Here is a 24,705-nt window from a genome sequence, read left to right as displayed (position 1 = left end):
GTGATCCGAAAGAGTACTGTCCTCTAAAATAATTTCTAATGAACAAGAACTCTAATAAATAGTTCCAGTGATCTATAGTATATCATTTCTGTCTATACATTCAGAAGTAATTACTTTTTATCTGTAGGTTGTCCAACTCTTTGATCTTGAATGCAAAACAGCTCTTCTTATTGAAGATACCGCCCAGGTAATATAAGCATTATCAGATAAATAGGTTTCCAGGGGAGCAGAAGAAAAATTGCCTAGGAAAGAATGTTCTAGCTTCGGAAAAATCACTGGGCTTTTACAAATCCAAACTGTATGAAACAGGTCAAAGAGCATTATATTGCCTTCTGGATATGGTTCGTTTTATCTTTGTGAATCTTGTCATAAAAGAATAGAAATTTGGATTATCTTATCAACTCCTTCAGTTCAAAGGTGAAAAACCAAGTCCCAGAGGACACCAGACACTTGCTTTTGGCTGTGGAACCAGTCACAGCAGGCTCTGGAACAAAGAGCCTGTGGGACCCGACACACCCACTACTTTGTTCCTCCAGGGTTTTCCCAGCAGCACTCTTGCTAGTTTACCCCTCATATGAAATCCCCACAACAACAGAAGGTGCTCTTGATTCTTGAGTGTGACACAGTTTGTGACAAAGCTTCCCACTGACCTCTTCACAGCAGGAGGCACAGACAGGCCAATGCACAACAGAGCTCTTGACAGCCACACAGAGAGAGACAGAGAGACAGAAAGAGACAGAAAGAGATACACACACACACACACACACACAGAGAGAGATAGAGATAGAGAGAGAGAGAGAGACAGACAGACAGACAGACAGACAGACAGACAGAGGTAAATCGGGAGCAGTAGCTCCTAAGAGGCAAATGAAGAAAGAGTTGTGGTCTCAAAAAATCAGGTCAGAGGTCTGAGGGACACGGTTCATCACGTGCCCTATGAGGTAGGATACCTTACAGACAGCTTGTTACTTCCATTGGTAAAACAAATGCAAAAGTTGTGAAGCCCAATGTAAAAGGCGAACGAGCAGCTTCTGTGTGGAACTGATTGAGGAAGGATTGAGGAAGGAATCCACCTACTTTCTGTCTTCCTCTTCACTGAACTTGTGCAATACGTTCCCCGAAAAACTGAAAACCCAGAAATTCTAAGAACAACTTATTTTTGCTATAAAAATGATAAGCTTTATAGAAAGTTTGAAAAACATAGAAAATTATAAAGAAAAAAATAAGAGTTCTACACATCTACTATCTATAGAAAATTCTGTTAATTTGTCAAGAATACCTTACCAGTGTTTATTTCAGGCATACATAAATACAGATACTTTTTCACATAAATTTGCCTTCTATCATTACATATTGTTTTGTAGTCTGCTTCTCCCCTAAATTATAATATATCAGGAATTTTTTTCCAAGTGGTTGTCAAACTTTAGTAAATATTAGAGACCTGAAAGGCTGTTACAACAAAGTGCTGACCCATAACCAAAGTTTCCGGTGATAATATCATAACATGACTTCAAGGAAAAGGTCTATTCTGTTGAGCAATGGTGGCATATGATAGACGTTATACTTTTCTCACTTCTATAGTTAGAAATAATACTGTAGCATATTTATTTTTTTGCATAGCTCTGCTTTTCATTTTAACAGAAAAGCTTTTTTGAGAGATAGTTCATATACTGTAAAAATTTCCAGCTGGGTGTGATGGTGCCTGCCCATAATACCAGCACCCAGGAGTCTGAGGCAGGAGGATTGCTGCCAGTTGAAGAGCAATCTAGGCTACATGGTAAATTTAAGACCAGTCTCAACTGCATAGTGAGACTCTGTCTCAAAAAAAAATAAATAAGTAAAATAAAAAACAACATTTTTGCTATTTTGGGTATAATGCTTTGGACAAATTCTAAAGTGAGTCAAAGGTTATGCACATTTTTAAGGTTTTTAGTATATATTGACAGTTTGTCCTCTGAGGTTATAAATATATTCTCTCAGCAGTGTATGAGTCTCATTTCTTAACTTCCTGAGACAACTCAGAGTGTTATAAGTTTTAAAATGGCTTTACCAAATTGAAAGGAGTGTCATATTGTTGATATGCATAGTATCATATTGTTGCTTGTATTTATACCTCTTTGACATCGATTAAGGTTAAACATTTCTCTCTGTGTATTTTATTTGGCATAGTATTTATTATTTCTTGTTGTCAGGAATTGTGAGGAGAACAATTAGAATCAGGACACAGAATTTATAATATTATTTTATGATGGTCACCCAGAGTTAAACACAGAAAATGCAGGAAATCTGTCCACAACACTAAAAACTCAGAATATTTAGCCAAGAGCCTGGATCCCCCAGCAATGTCCTACATGAGTCCAGATGAAGATCCAGAGCTCATGACAATGCCTCCCATGAGTCCAGCTGGAGGTCCAGAGCCCACGAGAGGGACTCATGCTAATCCGTTTTACAGATTCGTGCTCAGAAGACTCAAGGTCAGCAGTGGAAGCTAGAAAGTCTATGTCAGCGGGGTGAAGGAGCTGTGCTGGTTAAGGGTTCTATACTGCAGCCGAGAAGTCACGCTAAAAATAAGAACCAGGGCTGCCCTTTTAAAAAAGTAACACAGCCATCCTCACCAACATGGAAGCCCTGAGCTCCTCCAATGATAAGAACAGCAGAATACATGCCAGGAAGTAAATGTGACAAGTTTCTCTTGGAGATTAAACGACACACATCGTCCCTTCCAGAGCCAGGAAGCAATGCTTGAGGTAAGGACCAGAACTCCCCCAAAGTGAACCACAGCCATTCCCAGCAACAAGGTCCGAGCTCCTCCTATGACAATGGGGAACTCACACTGGGTAAGCTAGTCGTGAGGAGCTCCTCCAGGAGAACCACTGGCTCAAACAACAACACTAAAGAGAGACCCACAATGCCCCACTTGGCTTCCCCATGTCTCTATTTATGCTGGCAACTTTCCTCAGGTGGAACATCTACACTCAGCACCATGCTGATGTAATTCAGCTGTGTTAAGTTGACCACTAGTTTTACTCCGTAACATTACTGTTTTGCGTTGAGCAAGATATGTGTGCTTACATGCATCGCGCATAACCCAAGACCATGAAGATGTATGTCATCTTCATGATAGACTAACAGACACAAGGAATACTCTATGTAAAGAATCTTCCATAATTCTCAGAAAGTGTTGCATCTCTCTTTCATCTCGGGTTTTGAAAACATACCAACTTGAAAACTCACAGCTAAATTGCATGAGTCAGTTATAAATACTCTGGTTCCATTTATCCTTTAATTTTTCCCTTCCTCCTCCTCCCATCTCCCTTGCCCTGCCCTGTTCCAGTTCTTCCAACTTGAACATTTTCTTCTCATTTCACAGTATCTATTATACCTCTTTGTTTTTTACTGGGTCTGAACTCAGGATGTTGCACTTGCCAGGCAGGCACTTATGCTGCTGAGTTATATTGCTGGCCTATTATACATTTTGTTCTTTATTGACACTTTCAATTTCTCACACAAAAGCATCATACGCAATGGCATACACACACCTATGTTTGTAGTGGCACAGTTTGAAATAGCTAAATCTTGGAAATAGCCCAAATGCCCATCCACCAGCAAATGGATAAAGAAGGGGTGTGTGTGTATTTTATGTAATGGAGTACTACTCTGCCATAAAGAAGAATAAACTTGAGACCATTTCTAGGTAAATGGATGTACCTTGGGACCATACTTGCAAGTGAAATAAATTGGACACAATGTGAGTCAGTTTTAAAGCAAACAGCCAGTTGAATGTGGTTAAAGTGTATATATGAATATGTTTGTTTAGTGCGTTTTAAAATAAAGGGGTTATTTTACCTAGAGTTTTACATCTTCTACTCCCCTCCATGTGTGAAAGACCCACCCTGAAGGTGTCTCCCTGAAGAGAGGGACCTGGAAGAAAGCTCGGGGAGTGTAACTGCTTTGTGGTAAAGCTGCCTAACTTGCCACCACAGAACCTTCAGGTCACATATGGATTGCTGAAGTTTTCCTGGCAAATTCTACATTCTCGGACTCTGCATTCTCCTTGGGGGGTCAGGTCATATATACTTGCACAGGGAGACAAGAAACATTGTGTGTTCTAGCTTTCAGCCTGGGATGCAGTGAACTGCTCAGAATTTTTGAAAACTGTTTCATTTTTTTTAAATTCTGGATTAAAAACAAGGTGAGATCTCTCTAGACCAGCATGAGGTGAAAGGACAGATGTCACGCTGCCACAGTGAGCGCTCATCCTCTGCAATCTGTGTACTATGCAACCTGTCAGTTCCCTTCCCCACTCCCTTTACATGCTCTTCCTGAAGGGTGGTCTCTGCTTTACCCCTCCATGATCTCACTCCCATCCCGATTGTAATACCATACACCATGTTCCAGCTCAAAAACCCTCTCCTCTGTCATTTAGTAAGTGGCCTTGGGGAATTTTTATTCCTGGGAAGGGCCAGCAGACCATTCAAAGCTGAGCTGTTTGATACTGAGCCCTTTAATTCCTCCTTCTCAAGCTCCTTACGATTCCCAGTTAATGGCATCATCCTTTGTGCTTGAAAATCCCAAGTCTTGTCAAATGCTCTGTTTGCTTGTTGATTGGATTCTGGCTCCTGTGCCTCAGATAAGTGTCATACAGGATCCTCCCCCCATTTCTTCTCCCATTGCCCCGTGCAATAACTCAGACCTCTCAAACCTCTCCTCCTTTCTGCTGCTGTCCTCCTAACTGGCCGGCCTCCTCCACTGTAATCCACTTCAGAATTGGCCTCCAGAGGTGTCTCCCCACTACAGAAATCTGATAATGTCACTCCCTTGCCTACAGAAGGCTTCCCAGAGGACTAATCTGCATTCTTTGGCTTGGCTCACAAGACCTTTCCTATCTCTTTTTCCTCCCTCTCACTTCTCTCCCACCACCCCCCTCCTGGCAGGCTTTGCTCTAGTCATGTTGCATTTCTGTTCCCAGTACAAGCTATTTTTAGCCGTTTACCCCTCCAGGTTGTGTCCATGTTACTCTCTCTTATCTTATTTGTCACAAAGTCTCCTTATCCTTTCATACTAAGGGAGGTAAATTGCCTCGCTCACTCTTGGACACATTTATTTTTTGCGTGTAGCATCTGTAAACCACTTTGCTTAGGGAAGCTAGAGAATCCTTGTTCCCACGAGCTGTGGATTTCTTTTGAAGCCTTTCTTGACACATCTGACAGTTGCCAATTTCCTCTTTACTTTTTCCTTAGCATTCTGCTCATACCGTTATTATAACAGTTAAGAAGTCATTATGTAATGACATATGGCTCTATGGGAAGTGTGGATTTCTGTCTAGGCTCAGAGCTTTAGGAGTTGGGGCTGGAAGGGTATCTGCTATAAGCACTATCGTTCCTAAATTTGAGAGACTGTTTATTTAACAAAGTAGCCAAGACCATGGGTTTTGGAGCAGACTACTTGGGTCCAAACACTCCCTATAGTATTGATAAGCCCTACAACCTTGGAAAGTTTTCTCGCCCTCTCTATGTTTTGGTTTGCTCCTCTGTTGAAGGAACATGATAGCAGTGATCTTACAGTTGAAGGATTAAAGGAGCTAATATATGAAAGCAATTAGTACACATTATGGAATGTATTTCATTTTTATTAATTCCATCATAGTGCCTAGTATTAGAAAGTCCTCAATAAAAACTGATGGGATGAGTGGATGGATATTATTTAAATATCATAACATATTTACCGATGCCTAATCAGAGATTGCATTAAGGGGCTAGGGATATGGTTCAGTGGTAAAACTCTTTGCAGGCATGCCCAGGGTGTGGATTTCACTCCCTATCAGTGGTTCTCCTTGCCTACTTTCTGATGTACTTATTTGGTAGTGGATGCTAGAGACTATGTTTCTAACATGCTCTGTGCAGATGGATAGTCCTCGGGTTATACATTGAAAGCCACTAGCCTTGGAGAGATGCCTTGGGCTTCTTCTCCTGATGACAATCCTGACTCTGCATGTCACCTTTGGAGTGAAGGGACTGGAGGGGCCTGCTGATCAAGGTTGCCAGTGCTCCAGGACCCCCACAGGACCCCTGTGGGAGACAATTAGGGAGGGAAATGAAACACATAAAGCCAATGGTGTGGAGATCAGATACACCAAGTGCCAGTCGGTGTGGGGAAGTGGAAAAAGGCTATTAGCAATTTCCACTTGGGTTATTTCCCCAAAAGTCAGCAATGCAGCCATGGTATTTAGTGTCCTTGGTGTTGCTATTTGTGTTTGAGCTTTGTATAAATTTCATGTTTGTTAATATACTACTATGAATCATAAATTACGTATGTGATATCAGCTGGTCACTTTGTCTTTCTGCTCTTTTTAAGATGCGAGAGTTCAGTTGAAATTCCTCCCAGTCTTGTGGTTCTGACTCCTAGCAGGAAACTGCACACTACTGACTGAAAAATTGAAAGCATTAACACCTTTCCCAAGAGAGAACAGTGTGCTGTGTGTTGACCCCAGATCAGTTTCCAACCTCAATCATAGTGACACACCTGGATTTTTAAAGGTGAAAGAGGGTGCCAACTCCACCGTGCATCCGAGCCAGCACCAGCTTAACAGGAAGGAGAAAGCACACCTAGAACAGAGTCGACCTGCTCCTTCCAGTCCTGCTTGTAGCACAGCCTGCTCTGTTCAGTGCTTTCTCCTGGGGCCCTGATAAAGGTTGGTGGCCAGGAGAGGGGGGTGCTTAAGGTGCCTTGCTGAATAAAAGTGTCTTGCTGAGACTGAAAGTCACCTGTCCTAGGTAAATTTAAAGGTGATAGCAATAGTGAGTTTAGGGCAAGTTTTCTGTAAAGCCAATGCTCTCTCTTATCCTGTTCTGTAATGCCAGCCATGGAACAAGAAGGATGCGTGGAGATAAAGTAAGACTTTATTCTTTCAATGCTGTATCACATGTAGCAGCACCTCTATTCCTGAGTTCTGTTGCTGTATGTTATAACAGGAGACTGGTCCAGAGTGAGTGCCTTCAGCTCTCTGTACTGGAGAACCCAGGTTCAAAGAATACCCATGTCCCCAGCATTGCACAGTTGAAGCCTCCCTCCCGGACCTGGCACATCATGTAGGTAGAGTGCAAGAGCTTAGATTGTCTGTCTGCACATTCTAGACTCCAGTATCTCCAAGGCTAGAGCCACAGAATTCCATCTGCTTCCTTTTCCTTCCTTTCTATAGCATGTGGTGAAAGATTTTCAACCAAATTGCATTGTTGGGTCAAAAAGTAATGCTTCCAGTTTAAAACTTAGACATAGATCATAAACGGCTAATTGATATTCATCTTCACTAGAGTTCTAGAGTAATTGATTTTATCATTCCAGTGAAAAGTAAGCGAAGTTGGCCTCCCAGAGAGTTTTTCTCGGTCTTACTACAGACATGGTTTATTGTATGAAGAAAGTTTTTGAAAACTGATGCTAGTTTAGAACTTTCCTTTATGTCTTGAATTCTACAATTTGAAAAGAAGCTAAGAGGGACGATAGGTACTCTTTCCTCTTGAAGAAGGATGAGATGATTGTGTGGATACCCAGGTAGTAAGTGACAAGGGGATTTCTGGTTTGAAGTTGTGGGGTGAAAGGGTGAGCGGGCACGGCTTCTGTACATAGCTTTGCTTCTTTGGTAGTGAAGGGGTAGAAATAAGCTCAGCTCTCTGCTCCCACATATCTATCTTCTGCTCCTTCTCTTTTTCCCTCTTTACTGCCCCCAAGGCAACAGATGCTGTCTCAAAGGGAAGGGAAGATTGAACAGGGTTGCTAGAGTGTGTATGTGCTCAGGATGACATGGGGTCCATCACCGGCGGTCACTACCTGCCCAGTGGCAGCATGCCCGATCACATGGCTTGTATGCTCTCCCTCACCCACTCCTGCCTGACCAGTACCTCCTTAGGCTTCAGGGCTCTGCCCAGTCAGGATGGCTGCTCCCCTTCTGTGTCAAGACACGACATTTAACAACCCGTTAAATGTCCATTTCCCATCCCTCTCTCTGCAGTCCACAAGGGCATCTCCGTCCCTGTGCTTCTGCGAAAAACCTGGGAATGCTTGGCATTCAGTATTTTTTTTAAAACAAGATAATAAAAATAAGTGTAAATAAATGCCATATAAAGGATGGACAGAGTCCCTTCCGGATGTTAATATAGGCACAAAACTGATAGATCAGAAAAATGGTGCTGTTACCCTCAGATTCCAGTCGGAAACTAAACAATATCTGCACTTCTGGTAAAAGGCAGGGTAACGGTGATAGTAGAAACCAATGCCCTGTAAGTGCCAAGGGATACGGTTTGCAGTACAGGCAGTACTCTGCACCCGGGAAGGGTGAAGGAGATGGGGCATTTGTAGCACGGGGTGGGGGACGGAGTCCTGTGGAAGGGCCCTGCCTGCCTTTTCCACCCTCAGAAGGGTTCCTCAGAGGAAATACTGTCTTAGAAGGAGGATTATGATGCCTGCCCTCAATCTGACAACCACAGCTAGAGTGCTTCTTCTTGGATGGCCGACATCATCCTTGTACATCTCTGATGCTCCAGCAACCTCTTCCCTCTGTACCTGGTGGAGAGAGGTACTTAGGGGCTAAGTTTGATTCAACTAAAGTGCAAAGTACAGTAAATTCTGACAAACAGAACTAAGATCTTTTTACTTTTTACATTGATGTGTTCAGAACGCATGGACTAGACTCATTTGTTGCATAATTGGTGCTCAATAAATACTTGTTGAATGAATACTTGAGTGTTAAAAACCTCAATACAGGCCATTTTGTTTCCTGCCAGAGTAGAGTAGAGTGGTGTTTTTGAGTAATGTTTTCAATTAATCCTTCCCAAGGTGTCCCATGGCTCATCAACAAAGCAAAAGTGAGTGATAAACCTTTTTCCACCTGCGCTTATGGCCTGATGAAGTGCCCTGGAGGGCCAAAAGGCGGAGCTTCAAGAGTCCTCTACTTGGGTAACAATGCTCATTTCTTAAGCAAGATAATAAAGGTCCTTTGCAAGGTAGAAATAGGTTATAGTGGCAAGAGGACAGCTACTTTTCTCTGAGCTCTCTGTCTGTGCCTTCTCACATGAGAAGAGAGCTCTGTACTTGCTGCTGCCTTTCAGAAATTAGAGTAAAGCTGCCTTTCTGCTGCCATGCATGTTTCAGCCTTGAAAACATTGTCTTTTCATGTCAATGTATCTGTGGTGGAATGAATTTCACATGAAGTAGTGTATGTGCTAAAGGCATTTACAACCCCCGAAAATGCGGGTTTACATTTCACTTGTCTTGCTACAATACTCTAAGAATTTATTCAGCTGGTTTTGATAATATAATTTTTTTTAAAGTGGTGGGAATATTTTTCTGTGTGTACATTATGGAATGAGAGACTCTTACAAAAAGAATTTAACACCAGAAGAGCACATGTGTACAGATGGGAAAACATGAGTAATTCCCTTTCATATGTGTTCCAGATTCGCAATGTGTGGAGCACACCACACACTGAATCAGAGCCAAAGTGCCTTTCTAATGGGCATCCATTTCATCAATTGCCATGGACAATAAGATTCTATTTCCTTTCCATCATCTTTCTCTCCTTTCACCCCAGCACAGTAACTGGGCATTTCCAGGCTCTTCCTTGCCAGGTTCTTGCCCGGGCAAACACACTACACCTTCCCCTTTGCAGAAGGGCACTGGGGCTCAAGGATCAGTTGGTGAAGTGGGTCCCTGAGCTCTGCAACACGCGGTGCAGCCATGGGCCACAAACATCTTAGAGAAAATATTTCACCACCAAAAGAAGAGGTGCAGACCCAGAGAGTAATTTTTATATTTGTACTGTGACACTCAGGAAGTATGAAAGGAGAAAGGGCATTTTAATGAAAAGGGTCTTGTACCTAAGAGTCTGGATGGCGGAGCTGATTTTCAGTGGGGTACAATTACATTTTGAACAGCTTGTTTGAGCAGAGCTGGAGGCCCTCGAGATAAAGGGCTGGTGCTCAGAGCAAAAATCAGGTCTTGGTTGGAGAGTTTTAAGATTTTGAGGGCCATCCATAAGGAAGCGGCAGCTCTTAGGAAAGAATCAGGAGAAAATTAAGGGCTGAGCCTTAACTTTGTGGATCGTTCACATCTGGAAAGAGACAGAAAGAAGACTGTTCAGTGAAGGGAGCGGAAAGGTTCATAAGGAGAGGAAGAGGAGGAAGAGGAGGAAGAGGAGGAAGAGGCAGAGAGGCTCCCTGGATACTGTGCAAGCTACCAAGAGCAAGAATTTCAGGAAGTCAGAAGTAGACCAAAAGTACAGGCAGAGGCTACAGAGGCACTGACAGGGTAAGGTTTTTTGCCTTCTCTTCTCTCTCCTCTTGCCCAGTGTCACCACGTATCCTTCCTTTTCTCCAGTTCTTCATAGTCCCACAACACGCTGGTGAGAACTGTTTTACCTGAGAGAAACAGAGACTTGTACTACTGTTCTGGCTGTCAGTGTTTAGAAGTATGGGGAGCACGTGTGGCTCACCACCTCACATGATAAGCGCTAAACAGAGCAAGATAATAATGAAAACATGTGAGCAGCAACCACTTAGGGGAAGGAGGCCACAAAACTGTCAAGGCAGATGTGCTGACCTTGGAAGCAGATGACCTCACTTCCCATCCCATCCCATCCCTTTTACACAACAGTCACCTCCCCTGTCCTTGTTCCCTAGCGTAAAACCCTTGTCTTGCTCACTCGTTTATTGCAGGATCACATATAATCTAAACATGAAGGGAAAATACTATCAGGCAGATGTCTACCCTTTCACCCCTGAAAGACTCACCCAGATGCACATCCTACCTTTGAGAAGAAGGGGCTGTGTTATTCATTTGAGGGCCACTCACGAAGTCTGAAATACATTTCGTTGGTAACCTGACGTAAATGTCTCTTGTTGCACCCACGATCGTTTTAATCTCTTGGTACTAGTTCCATTTGACAGTGGGTTTGTTTTAACCTTTTTGGTTTGGCCTTTGGCTAGAGTAATATTATTGGAGCCTCAAAACCCCGGAGGCATTATTTTATAATTGCCATTCAGCATTTCTAAGCCCTTTGTACAGTTTGAGCTCCTTCCTTGTGTGTCACACAAGAAATACTGAACAAGGCAGCAAGGGAAAAATGAGAGGGAAACGTGGCCCAAACTCCTGAGGCCGACATCTTCTCAACCCATACCTTCTAATAATTACCACAGAGGAATATTTATTTTAGGAGTATTGCATGCACCTTCATTTCTCCCTCTGCTGCTTTTTTTGTGACCCAGAAAATTTTACCATCCTCGCAAGAATAAAAGAGTGTCAGGTTTTCTTGCAGTAAACATCCTATTCCTCATCAGGGGAAATAGAAAGCAAGTTAAACTTTGTTCTGCAATTCAAATGCAAGCCAACAAAAATTTCCCTGCCTCTAGCTGAATCGGTTTTTATGCTAGGCAAAGCAAGCCACTGTAGTATCCCCTGCCTGCAAAATCCAAGAGAGGTGTGGCAAAGCTTTTCCTGTGCTCCAAAGAATCAGAAGACCTAGGCTTTACCGATGTCATCCTCTACTCCATCCTTAACCCGCCAAGAAAATGGAAAGCCAATGCCTCATGCTTGTGCCAAGGTTCTCTGAAACCTAAATTCTATAGCTCACCTACCATGAGTACAAAATATAGATTGCCCCAATTCACATAGCAAGCATAGGACAAAGAAATGTAGGAAAAAGATGATCCTCAATTTGCATAGTGCCTTGTTGTTCAAAATATGCGATCACAGGCACTATCTCCGGTGATCCTAATACTTATCTTGTAAGTAACTATGGTGATCTAATTTTACAGATGAAGATGAGGTTCAGAGATGTTGAGTCATTAGCTTAAGGTCACAGAGGAAGTCAATTATCAAAGCCAAGACTTAAAGCCAGGTTAAATTTCTTGGCAAAACCACATTCACTTAACCTCATAATATGATCACCATATTAATGATACTAGGAACTCAATACTGGCTTCAGTTCATCCTGTAGAAAATACATACCCAAAGTTTAACTCAAAAAAAAAAATGAATCAATTACTGGATGCCTACTGCAAAGCTACATGTCATATTGTGTGATTTATAAGTATTAGCGTACTTAATAATATAATAATAATCCCAAACATATGTTAAAAATTAATGTTTTAGGTAGAAGACAAGGCCCTCATCCTGCACTAGGAGAAAGCTAATGTGTCCAGAATCGGTTAATTGTTGCCCTAATGGTCAGTAGGGAGAAATCCTGCTGGGTCAGATACAAAGTCTTTTTGCCCCTCAAAAAGCTTTAGGCCTGGCTCTGATCCTATGGGGCGCCAGTGAGAAAACAGAACGAGAGAGAAATCACATCATGAAGTTTAATCCAGTTGAATTTACCTGTATTTCATGAAGAAAAGGGACATCTGCCTGTATGGAAGTGGCATGCAGGGGTCCTAATTAAGGCCACTAGGAAGGGAGAAGGAAATTATTTAAACAGTTGGGAAGGGTGAATAATCTGTCACCTTAATTGTTTCTGGAGTTAAAGGGCTTTCAAGGGTTTTGGTTCTTCCAATGAAGTGGGACTCAAAGTCAGACTTGTTTTCCTGATAGGCATGTACTGGGCAGATAAAATAATGACCAAGCACACTATGGTGGACACTAACACTGAGGTGAAAAAGAGAAGATGCCCTGGCCTTTGTAGAACTTAGGTTTAACACACAATAAATACATCATTTACAGACCTATTTCAGGCCATAGTGTCCTGAAGAAGCCAAAGCTGCTCATGTAAACTAGGCAATGAAGTATCAGGAGAATGTCATTGTACTGAAAGTCTCTCCAGATATACCGTTGCTTTAACTGTTGATTGAACCATAAAAGTGTATTCCCCGCCAAACTGCATGGTGTTCTCAATTACTTGAGTTCAGTTGTCACTGACAGGAGGCCCTTTGAGGGTTATGAATCATTACCTAGACCATGTTATTAAATGGGAAAAATATGTTATAATAGAATGTGACTGTCAGTTTTCAGGGGCACTGCAGTCCCCTGGGAATGGAACTGCATCTCATGAGGACAGGGATGACATGGGGAGAGGGCAGGAATGCAGGTGATGTGTGAGTTCATTTCTTTTCACAACTTACATGGTAATGAGGCAGTTTTTATCTAAAATAGCACGAGTAGCACTTGCAGACAACTATCCAAATGACAAGCTGCTACCAACATTTCATAGTATGTTGGTGTTTAATACTAAAATCTGGCAGTTTAGGGGATGGATTTTAATTTGGAGCTGAATTTTTCTGGTCCATAATATACACCTAGAAATGCACTGTCCATCATGAAGAATCTGTAAGGACATTGAGACTGTTTCTATTACTTTCAAATATTTTCATACCAGGTCTCAATATTTATCCTGACATTACTAGCAATTCCAAGCCCACATTTCATCAAAAGGATATTGAAAAAAGATAGAATGGGGGGAGTGTGAGAGAGCAAGAAACATTTAAGAAAGGAAATATAACTCAGGTGTAAGGATAATTGTGTTTTGTAGAAATTTTTGAGAGAAGAGAGAAAAAATACCTTGAGACCTTATATGGGGGTGGAGTAGGGGAATGAGTATGTATTTAAATAAGACCCTGAGTCTAGGGTACAGTTTAAATCCTGATGATATCTACAATTTTGTATTTCTAAATCACAACAGAAATAAGTTGAATTATTACGTTAGCATTCCTTCATGGGAATTTTTCTCTTGTTTTGCTGACACGGGCGGTATGAGACATCATCACAAACAGAAATTGTGGGAAAACACATTAAAAGTGATTAGGAAAACAATCAAAGACACTCATGGGTTTGTGCAACTCTCTCGGACAGTTTTATGGGAAGGATCAAAGATGTGGGCCTTCTGTGATAAATGAGGGTCGCTCCATGCTGAGGGCCCGGTTCTCCTGAGTGCCTTGTTTTTAATGCCCGTGGTGAGAAAGCAGGAATACAACGTTTGCCTGAGTGAAGAGCCACCTCTCTGAAATCACCTCCTGACATTCATCAGGAGGCAGAGTCAGCAGTGGGACAAATATATTTGATCTGAGGAGTTAAATTCTCCCTCAGCCAGCTTTTAGGGATGACCTTACTACGCTGCAAATCACCAGCCACACAGAAGCATCAGTTAATCCCCGGAGGGTATCGGGAAATGGCTGCAGGAGTGATTCCTTGTAAGGTGAAAAACAGTCAGGCAACCAATCGCCTGAAACTCCCAACACCACAAGGAATCAGAAGAGTCACAAAAGCCAGCTTTAATCAGGCTTGACTGTGGAAAACGTAAAAACCTACGCAGCTGCAGCACAATATCTTATTAATCATCACCAGTGTTCCAAGAGGTAGGTACTAATTGTCTCTCATGCCTCTCTGGATATGCCTCATACCCGGTTTTGCTGTTAACTGGAACACGGATTAGATGCGAGGAAGAACAAAAGGATCAGGAGGATTTCTAGGCAGTGCAATCTTTTACAAAATGACATGGCTATGGGGGAAGAAGATAATGCTCTGCAGAATTCTAATTTTGACCCTCTTCTGTAAAAGAAATCCAATTTTAATAACCGTTGCCCAATGAAATGGACATCCTGGCAGAGCTGCAGGCTGTACACATGCCTGGATTTGATTAGACAGCATCCCGAGAAAGGGTTCATCTGCTTTTGTCCCTGAGTGCTCAAGTCTGTGTGAGTGTCTGTCAAGTCTGTATTATTCTGCCTGACATTGTACTTCTGCCCAGCAACATAGCGCTGCATGTTGTGACAATGACCTTCCCTTCCAAACACCTTTCATATGAAATGCCTGGTTCACCAGGGCTCATTATAACCAGATGTGTCAACTGGTATCCTTCAATTTAAAGAGAGAGAAATAGCTCAGATATCCAAAAGGAAGTGCATGAATAGATGTGACAGAAGACAGATAATAAAGAAAATATCTTGGATTAAGAAACATTATCAAAAAGAAATGCATGACTTCAGGGTCCTTTTTTGTTCTTTACCTTCCAGTCTCCTGTATTTCTTTAAACTCTTTTCCCCAAATTTTTAAGTACCTCAGAATTTCTGCTCTCTCTCTTTCAAACCTATACACAGGAAGAATCTGATACAGGTAATGGAGTGAGCAGTTGCTTCATGCTGAGATGGTGACTTAGGACAACTCACATTCCTGCTCTGGGTCTCTCACAGCTGGATATTTCACTCTTTTTTGACTGAAAAATAAAACTTAAAAACAAAAGTCCAGCAGCCATAATCCCTACCCCATGGTCATTTTACTATACATGGCCTAAAAAGGACATGAGGATTTTCAGGATCCGAGATATTGTTTCTCTCTCTCTCTCTCTCTCTCTCTCTCTCTCTCTCTCTCTCTCTCTCTCACCTCATGTTCTCTCACAAAGCATCTTTGTTTCTCTTGAAGTGTCTCCCACCATTCTCCTCTCACTGCATCTTGCCGTTTTCTTGGAGAAGAGCCATCCTAGGTTGGCTGCCAGTTGAAGAGATTTAAGCATTGGCCAGGAAGACTGGCATTGCTTTCCAGCATTAGAGGATACAGACAGGGCCATAACTTCTTACACCAAAGTAGGAAAAGGCAGATAGTGTAATCACAAGAATTACAGAGCTGCAGCCTAAAACTGGGAACACATTAGTTTGAGGAGTATGGTTTTGGATTTTCTTTGGAGATATATTCACAAGGGAAGGGTGACAAATGCAGAGTGTCTAAACTGGAAATAGTTGAAGCCCTAGCATTGACAGCAGTGAAACCAAAGGAGAAGGAAGACTGATGTATGTACGTGACATAATGTATTTTTCTTTTTTTAACTTTTTTTTATTGGTACCAGGGATCGAACTCACAACCACCTGCTTGCAAGGCAGGTGCTTACGCCACTGAGCTAAATCCTCAGCCCCTACATATTGTATTTTTCTAAAGGACCACAGCAGTGATATCTTTGTTTCATATGCTCTCCTGACAATGTGATTTTGACACTCCTCCCCAACCCAGTGGTGGAATCTATGTTCCTTCCCCTCAGATCAGAACTGGAACGTGTGCCTTCTCCAACCAACAGTGCAAAAGATGTTGTGTAACTTCCAAGGCTAGGTCATAGAAAGAATGCAGTGTTCAACAGTTTCTCTCTTTTGGTATGTTCATATTTGGAATCTAGCCATCATAGTATGAAGAATCCCATATCACAGAAAGAGGCTACGGGTAGATATTCTAGAAGACAGCTCCAGCCAAGGTCTCAGTCCACCGTCGGAATCAACAATCAGACATGTCAATGAGTGAGCCTTCAGATGACGTCAGCCCCCTTTGCAACCTGCTCCAAAAAGAACACAAAAGGAACCAGTTCCAGCTGAGACTTGCTTATATTATGGCAAAATAAATGTTGTCACTGTTTTAAGCAACAAGCTTTTGGGTAATTTGTTAATCTGTTATACTAACTGGTGCTTGCACTGTCTGTTAAGCTTTTTCTCTAGATCAAAGATATATTTCCAGAAAAACTACAATTCTAGTGGTGGAGTACTAGGACAGCGATAAAGCTGCTGGGTGTCACCTTCTCTCGCTTCTTTAATGCCCCTTCTATCAGGGGATGACTGGGAGGTGGCCACCATGTAAAGATTGCATTTCTTCCTTTACAACAACACAAAATTTCAGTGTTTATGTTCAAGCCACACACACATCAACTGGTACATTTTGTACAACTATTATAATAACCAAGGAAAATTTCTATTACTAGGAAAATCCTCCTTTCCTTTCTTTTCTCCCCGTCCTGCCACGGCACCCCCCCCCCATTAAGTGTTTACTGCACATTATTTGAGAATAAGTCTAAGATGCAAAATAACATGAATTCTGGCTAATTGTAAGATAGAGCTAACATAGTACAGAACTGTTATTAAAACCAAAATCTTATCACGGTGGCTTCATGCACTAGGTAATGCATGCTGATGACCATTAGTGACAAGCACATCCTACACTTAAAGAAGCAGGTTAAAACTATTTGGGGAAAAAAAACCACTTTTATGGAATGAATAGTCTTTGACCAATTGTTTTCTATATCTGTCCTCAGCCGAATTGTCTTCTTATAACATCACGAGAAATAACTATCAAATTTGGTTGAAATATTAAAATATTCCCTTACTTTGTAAATTTCCTAAGCTCAGTTTTATGTTGTACATTTCATTTGTGCTCTCTTAGGTGTTTAGAATGAGTCTTTTAAAAATACATATGCATAGTGAAAAAATTATCATAAGATAGAAGATGTGAGTTTTATTTTGCTCTCACACTGAAGTTTCTCATGTGTGTTTCTTGGCATGCCTCAGTTTCCACTAATACAAAGTAGAATTTAAGACCTGCTTTACCTACCTCCCAGGTGTTGATATGTTTGATTTGTTAAATAGGCATAAAAGGCTTTTGGAAAGTGTAGTGTTCTATTAATGTAAGAACAATGCATCTGAGGGTTAAAAAACACAAGTACATGAAATTTTGGGTATACGCAGTATAGAGCCTTACATATTCAACCAATGTCTACTGAGGGCCTATTGTGTACTAGGCAGATTGAGAGGCACTATCCATGCACCTGCTGCTGTGTCCTTCCTTAGCCTTCCTTCCCGTGAACTGATCTCCAATCCAATTGAAATGATTCTCTCTTCGTAGAGTTAAATCACAAAAGGAGGATTTGCTTCTAGAAATTAGTTAATTTCAAGTAACATTTGCTAAGTACAGATTGTGGCTAGTGTTTTCATTTATAATATCTCATTAAATCTTCATAATAACTTTTAACATCAAAGTAGCTGAGTATTTTGCCCAAAGCCACATAGCTTGAAAGAGGGCAATGAAGGGATTCAAGCTCAGGTCTCACGCTAAGTAAGCTGTTGCCTTCATTTCAACATGCTCCCGTTCCAGGGCCCTCTCCTGCCAGAGAAAGAACTGGTTGAAGATCTCATCTCCCACCAGTAGAACACACTTTTAAAAAATTAATTATACCAGTTCATTATGGTGCAGCAAAAAGAAAACTGGTAGCTCTTTTTTCTCATCCATCCTTTCTACAGATGTCCTGTATTCAGTATTTTTGCTTATTTGCCAAGGCTATGAACTTTGCAGTTCTTTTACTAATAGACTTTATATTTTAGAGTGGCTTCAGCTTTATAGGAAAATTACACAGAAACTACAGAGTTCAACATTCCCTCAACTTGGCCTGTTTCACATTATTTGTCTGTTTATATATCTTAAAAGCATACTTTCCATAAATTTCCTTAATACCTTTTATTATTATAACATCTAAGTAAAATTACCATATTCCATACCAGAAGTCGAATACAGGACTCAGAAATAAATTTCTAGGTCTGCTTTTTGGACTGACTATGGAAAAGCTATCTTGACTATACGGAGACCAAAAGTTAGCATTTGCACTGTGCTGTATTGGGAGGATTATGGCTCCAGTGTCTCCTCAGAGGGTCGCAGCCCCAGAGAAACACCACATCTTGTCATTGGATTAAACCCAGCAAAGCCCTAAGGAACAACACTAGAAAAACAAATGCATGCACAGAGGTTTCAGTGCTTTATAATTCAGAGCCTGTGTTGAAACTCAAATTCCAAGGACACTAAATATAGCCATTACTTCTATATTTGTCGGTATTTCTAGGATTTTTTAAAATCTAAAATTCTGAAAATGTTTTTCCAGGACTTTCTTCTTGGCATTAAATCATTTGAGGAAGGGTTTGTGGTTTTTTTTCTCTTCCCCTGGAGGAACGGCCATGTGAGAAATGTGAAGACTTAGATTCTCTCCCTCAAGTTCCTTCAATTTTATTGGTTTAACTGCCCCCTCCTCCCAGGCAGTATGTGAAGAGTCCGAAAGCCTGATTGATTGAAAAGCATCTGTGAGGTGTGTGGTTTGGGGTGCATAAGAAGGGTCCACAGGGGCAGCGGCACAGCTGTTCTCAGTGGTGCTGCCCCTCAGCGCCCTGGCAGAGCTCAGGGACAGCCCGCCAGCCTCTACCCCATGGGCCACAGATGCAGGAGCTTCTGGTTACGCAAAGTTGTCAGAAATAATGGGACTTTGGAAGAACTGGCCTTCTCTAAAAGGAGTAGTGAAGTGTCAAAACCAGGGCGCTTTCTCACGGCTAAGCAGCTGTGTGCTGCCCAGGTGTCAGCCTGCAGGTTTCTTTCTCTTTGTGGCCTGTTTGCAAGCTGTTTTCACAGGTGCGCGCATTGGAGGGTGCTGTCTTTCAGTATGGCTCAGCTGTGCTCATGGGGGCTGAGCAGTGGTTCTTGCAGAGAACAAACTGCTGTCAAGGAAATTACTTATGACTGTCAGTGTGCTCCTGAAGGTTACCCAGCCTTGTCCACCTATCCCAGCTACTACTGCAGGCTGCAGACTGGCAACACTGGCCTGACCTGGAGCCTATGAGGAATGCAGACTCTCAGGCCTCTCTGTAGACCTGCCAGGTGAGATACTGGACGTAGGAAGATTTTGAAGCGATTTGCATGTCATCGCTCAGCATTCCCCGAACTGGAATGTACACACAAAGACTGGATTTGGCCTCTCGAACTTATACATGCTTCTGGACATATACTTGTATATGCTTCCTGGGCCCTTCAACCTATTAATGTGGTCTTTGTTTTTATATACTCTTCTGAAGTTTGATAACTTGTGTGTGTTTTATCATGTACCACAATTCAAATTGGGCAAAGTTTAAGTACAATGTGTACAACATCAAAGCTTGGTACACAGGTGCTTGGCATAGGGAACACTTGAAAGCAACTTGGAAATACAAAACTTCATCCTCTCCCCAGATCTACTGGATCTGAACTGGAATTTTAACAGGGCCTATGAGTTATATCCGCTTTTAAAATTAAAGAACCCTAAATGTGTGGAACTCACAGATTTCCTTCTTTTAATAGATGTCATAGTTTACCTTCTCATTCTAATAAGCTACATCAGATACCAACACACTAGAGGAAATTGTACAACAATATAGCATAATTAGGTTTTACTCCTAAATGAATTACATGTTAGCTTTTACAAATTGCCTATCAAATCACAGGAGAATCAGAGTACTTTTTGGAGTCCCTGGAAGGAATAGGCGTATAAGACTGAATTATGAAAGTGATGTGGGGATGGGAAAGGGACCAACAGAATGATAATTATTTTGTGAATGTTAGCTACCACCTTAAGCAATTCACATCTATCCTCTCATTTTCATGACCCCACTATATGACAGCTACCATTATTGTCAACTGATGGACAAGAAAGAATGCAAAGACCTTGCACTCACTTGATCAAGGTCATATGATCTGTGAGTATAAGAGTTGCAGTTTAAACCCAATAGTATCTGGCTTCATGCTCACCTCAAAAACAGCTGCAGTTCACTTAGAGTCCTCCACAGAGAGAAGCTTTTCACATGGAAGTTACTGTAAGCACAATCATCACACGCACAGTATCACTTGATAAATGCTGCCAGATTCAAAGAAACAGGTTCCTCTGTTTTTAGAATCATGTCTTAAATAAATGTGAGTAGTCCTAGAAGCCTCCCTGCTACTGAACTGTAGTCTATTTGGCATTCATCCCTGGTACCCTGAGTTACAGTATTTTAATTTTATTCCAAACTTGCAATATCTGTCAGTGGTCCTCAGAGGGGCCCTTTCTACTTCCGTGCATCACGCTGCTCCTGCGCACTCTGTTGATTGCCTGCTCCACCTTTTCCTTTGAGCAAGTGTGAGGGTCAAACAGGTGATCACAGGGTGGAGCATGGTAGGTGGCTAAGATAAACCCTGCAGATTTAGTTATCACTGACCTAACAAGAGATTCTGGTTTGTCTTCTCAGACTTTCAAATTAACCTATCATCTCTGCCAAAACAAATGTATGTGGTATATTCTTCATCCATTAGATATTGTAGAAATGTTTGCATTTTAAAAAATGGATAAATGGATAAACAGAAAAATGAAGAGATACACTCAGCTTTCCTAGAGGAAGCACTGCTGATGCTAACCCAGGATGTCAAAAAGTAAATGCTTCAAATCCCAGTATCCCTTACCCACAGTAACCAGGAATTTTTAAATGATGGCATCACGTCAAGGGTGTTCTTTCTACTACTGCCTGAACTCTGTTCTGATATTTTTCATGTCAGTCCATGGACTGAGCACTCAGAAAGAGGCATTTGCTTCTGATTCTAGAACTGTGCATAGTGATTAACTCAGCTGTGTTTGGCCTGGCATTCATGTGACAGAAGTGTCCCTGGCCTCTGGTTAAATGGAGTTGTCCCTCTGAGGTTTCTGACTTGCCAATGAAATCGTAGTAACAACAGTCATCTCTACAGCACCCTGCTATTTAGATTTTGCTGGAAAGTGATGAAAACATATCTTAGTTGTCTGAAATCTCTTAGATTTAGTAAAAGCAGTGTGTGAAGTTGCCAGGTTTGTGTTTAGAAACCTAGTTTTCTTTTTCTTAAGTTTTTCCAAGTTGGAAGCTTGTAACACACACAAAAAAGTCTGAATTAAGCTCTTCTCTAACCTTCCTAATTCAGATTTTAAAATTTGTTTTTGTTTGAGTAATAAACAGAAAGCCAACAAATCTCTCCCGGCTTCTACCCATCCCTGATTCATCTAGATACTTAGGCAATCTTTCCCTTCCCTGGGGCTGTGACTGTAGACTATTATTTTATTGACTCATAATTTTAAAACTTCTGATGGGAAAACTAGTTAGCAGGGAAAAATGGCTTCAAGGATCCCAAAAGCTATATATATATATATATATATATATATATATACACACAAAATGTATCAGAAACGAGGAAACCTCTTTGAAAAAAGTGTTCTGCAAAGTATTTAAGACCATGCGTGTTATGTCCTTTCAGTTTTTTTCCCCTCCAGTGTGTTTGGTGCAAATGTGAGCAGCAGTTTGAAGTGCTTGCATGTTGGAGGAGTACAGGAGTGCTGAAATTGTGCGTGGGAGGGGACTGACAATGGAAATTTGGTGGTGAACACATAGTGTGGGTAGAAAGGAAAAAGCACATGTGAGATATCTTTGAAAGGAAGTGCTACAGGAAAAACGCATGAGGCAACATTCTATGGGGCTGCTCAGAGCAGCATCAAAACTATGCATTTGCTCAACATTTAAAAAAAAAATCCTACTAAACAAGCAAGCAGCAGGAACCCAAAGAGCCACTGATGAGAAACCATTGTTGCTCTTTTAACTGAACAAACATCCCTGGAATTCAGTCACATCCTATTAGCAGAGAAGATTCTAGTGTAGTGCTGGGCGCTGGATCTTTTCTACATCTGGCTCCACTCAGGGAAATGACCACCTCCGCAGCCGCTACTCTCCTGGCGTATCTAGTTTAATATGCGGTGATTTCCCGGCTGCTGCCCTGAGGTCTGATTTGATGAGAGCTTGGCAATGCGTATAAAATACATTTTCATTATCTGAGTAAAGCCAATAGGACCTAATCTAGACTTGCGATTAAGCTTGTTTTTCTTAATGAATAGCCATTTTGTGTCACACAAATTTTGTGCTTATAATTTATCATATAAGAAATGTTTACATATTGTCTTAGTGTTTTTAATAACCAAGTTACACTTAGGAGAACAGACACTTTTGAAGATCATTTTAAATGGATGTTTTCAATTCTCCACTGGAAATGTGAAACAAGCTGGAACATTATTATGCAGGTAGCTTAGAAAGAAAAGTAGTCTCTTACCACTATGACTAATTTTAGGTAATTGAAAATCGAAAGCTTTGAAACTGCAGCACCGCTGGATAATGTCGGACAGCAAGTCTGTTTCTCTCCTGATAGATCCACTAATTCCTGTCATGGTCCATCATATCCAGTCTGTAGACAGGGATTAAGCTATCAGAACTCCAAGCTTCTTGCGACTTTGTTTCTTGGCAACTTTGTTTTGGTTGTTTAGATCTGATTGAAAGTGTCTTTGATGAATTATCCAGGAACATCTGTGAGGAGTGAATTCTTCATACGGAAAAGAACCTATCACAAGGTAAATTAGCTTTAATAACTAGAACTGGGGAATTTATATATTTATTCAATTGGTTCAATTTATTATTAGAAAATATAATGACAAAAATGTTTTCCTTCTAAAATTCAGAACCAAAAAATAGCAGGACCACATATAACCAGAGTTAATTGTATATGTCACTAGACAATATAAGGGAAGAAAACAATTTAAATTCTTAATTTTAGGGGCTGGGGATTTAGCTCAGCGGCATAAGCACCTGCCTTGCAAGCAGGCGGTTGTGAGTTCGATCCCCAGTACTGATAAAAATGAAAAAGACAAAAAAAAAATTCTTATTTTTTAGTCTATTTTTCAAGGAAGTATTTCACACTACAAGTTTTGTTAAGAAGGAACAGAGAAGCCACCACGGATGAAGCTGTTTTAGTAGAGCATCTGATGTTTACCTCTAGTGAACCTAGGCACAAGACATAGCTGTTTCATGTGAGGGAGGCATTTGGAAAAGGGCTGATGAGAGAGAAACTTGCAGCAGGCACTGATTCATACATCGTAGGCATCACCTAATATAATCCGCCCTGCAACTCGGGAAAGGGGTATTGCAGTTGAGGGTTCATCAGAAAGTTTAATGAACTTGTCAAAGACCACACAGTTAGTATGGGGAAGGGCTGGACATGAATTTTGCAATCCAGGCCTACTTGACCTCAGAACCAACGTTCTTGTAGCCACCTCTTTTAGATTGCTTCATACCTCAATAAATTTCCACACCTACTGCTGATCTGTGGAAGAATGACAACCCATGGGCTCTTATCATAGGTACATAGTTGATCTCTTCCTTGTCTCCCTTCAGACCCTGTACTGATGGCTTGTTAAAAAAATTTTAAAGCATGCTTAATAAATTTCTCATTGATATGGAGCTAGAAACCAAGACATATATATGGGATAACAGAACCTGGATCAAAAGGATCTCAGGAGGCTGGAACTATGAATTGCTCTTAAAAAGATAACATAGAACCAGTATATATTTAAATCCTGATGTGGACATAAAATATCAGTTGTACAAAATGATTGGAAAAAGGCAATCCAGCAGAGGCTGATGTGTAAATAGATTTAAGTCCGCAAAATTTTTCTGAGGGTCTATTCCACAAAAGACAATGAGACACAGGATTTTGTTGACAGTAATAACAATACCAGTCAATCATAATGTAGCTGCCCAAATAACAAATGTTATCAGAGGCTGTACCTAAAGGGTTAGCCTTTGTTTACTTTTGTCAGACTCTACTGATTGCATAATATTCAGTTTTGAGTAGCCCATTTTAGAAGTGGGACAGCCAAACTGACACTTGTTTTGAAGGCATGCCAGGCTAGATGAAGAGCCAGAATTATTGTTATTTAAGAAAGATGGAAAGGATGAGGGTGCTTAGGCAATAGAACAGGGGAAACATCAATGTGGAGTGAAACTCTACTCTCTTAAAGAAGGGTCTGAAGTTCTTGTCTGGGGCCAACAACACATAGACTTAGGACAGCACTCAAGGGTCAGACCACCTGTGGGGAAGCATGAGTTCTACAGTGACAACAGGAAGGAGAAAAGAGATGCTTGGGTCTGGATAACAGGAGGCCTGCGGGAAGGCTCCTGGGAAAAGCTGCTGTGGGAGGGATTGTTCTATAACGATTCCAACTGGCGGCATACAGTCCTTTTGCACTAATTCCAGTAACTATGAGAAGGTTAGACTTCTTCAATTGTTCATCCAATGAGTAAACTAAGGGAG

At 41.2% G+C, this 24,705-nt stretch overlaps 1 protein-coding gene across 1 annotated transcript in view; it reads right to left on the bottom strand.

Moving 5' to 3' along the window:
- Positions 1–24,705, bottom strand: part of Maml2 (mastermind like transcriptional coactivator 2) — a 336,157-nt gene that overhangs the window by 171,207 nt on the left and 140,245 nt on the right. The window lies entirely within an intron of this gene.

The sequence above is a fragment of the Cavia porcellus genome, unplaced genomic scaffold (genome assembly GCF_034190915.1).
Source record: "Cavia porcellus strain 051 isolate PalLab524CR breed Dunkin Hartley unplaced genomic scaffold, mCavPor4.1 scaffold_9, whole genome shotgun sequence".
NCBI lineage: Eukaryota > Metazoa > Chordata > Mammalia > Rodentia > Caviidae > Cavia > Cavia porcellus.
Note: the sequence above shows the minus strand (reverse complement) of the source record. Positions and strands in the feature narration are given on the sequence as shown.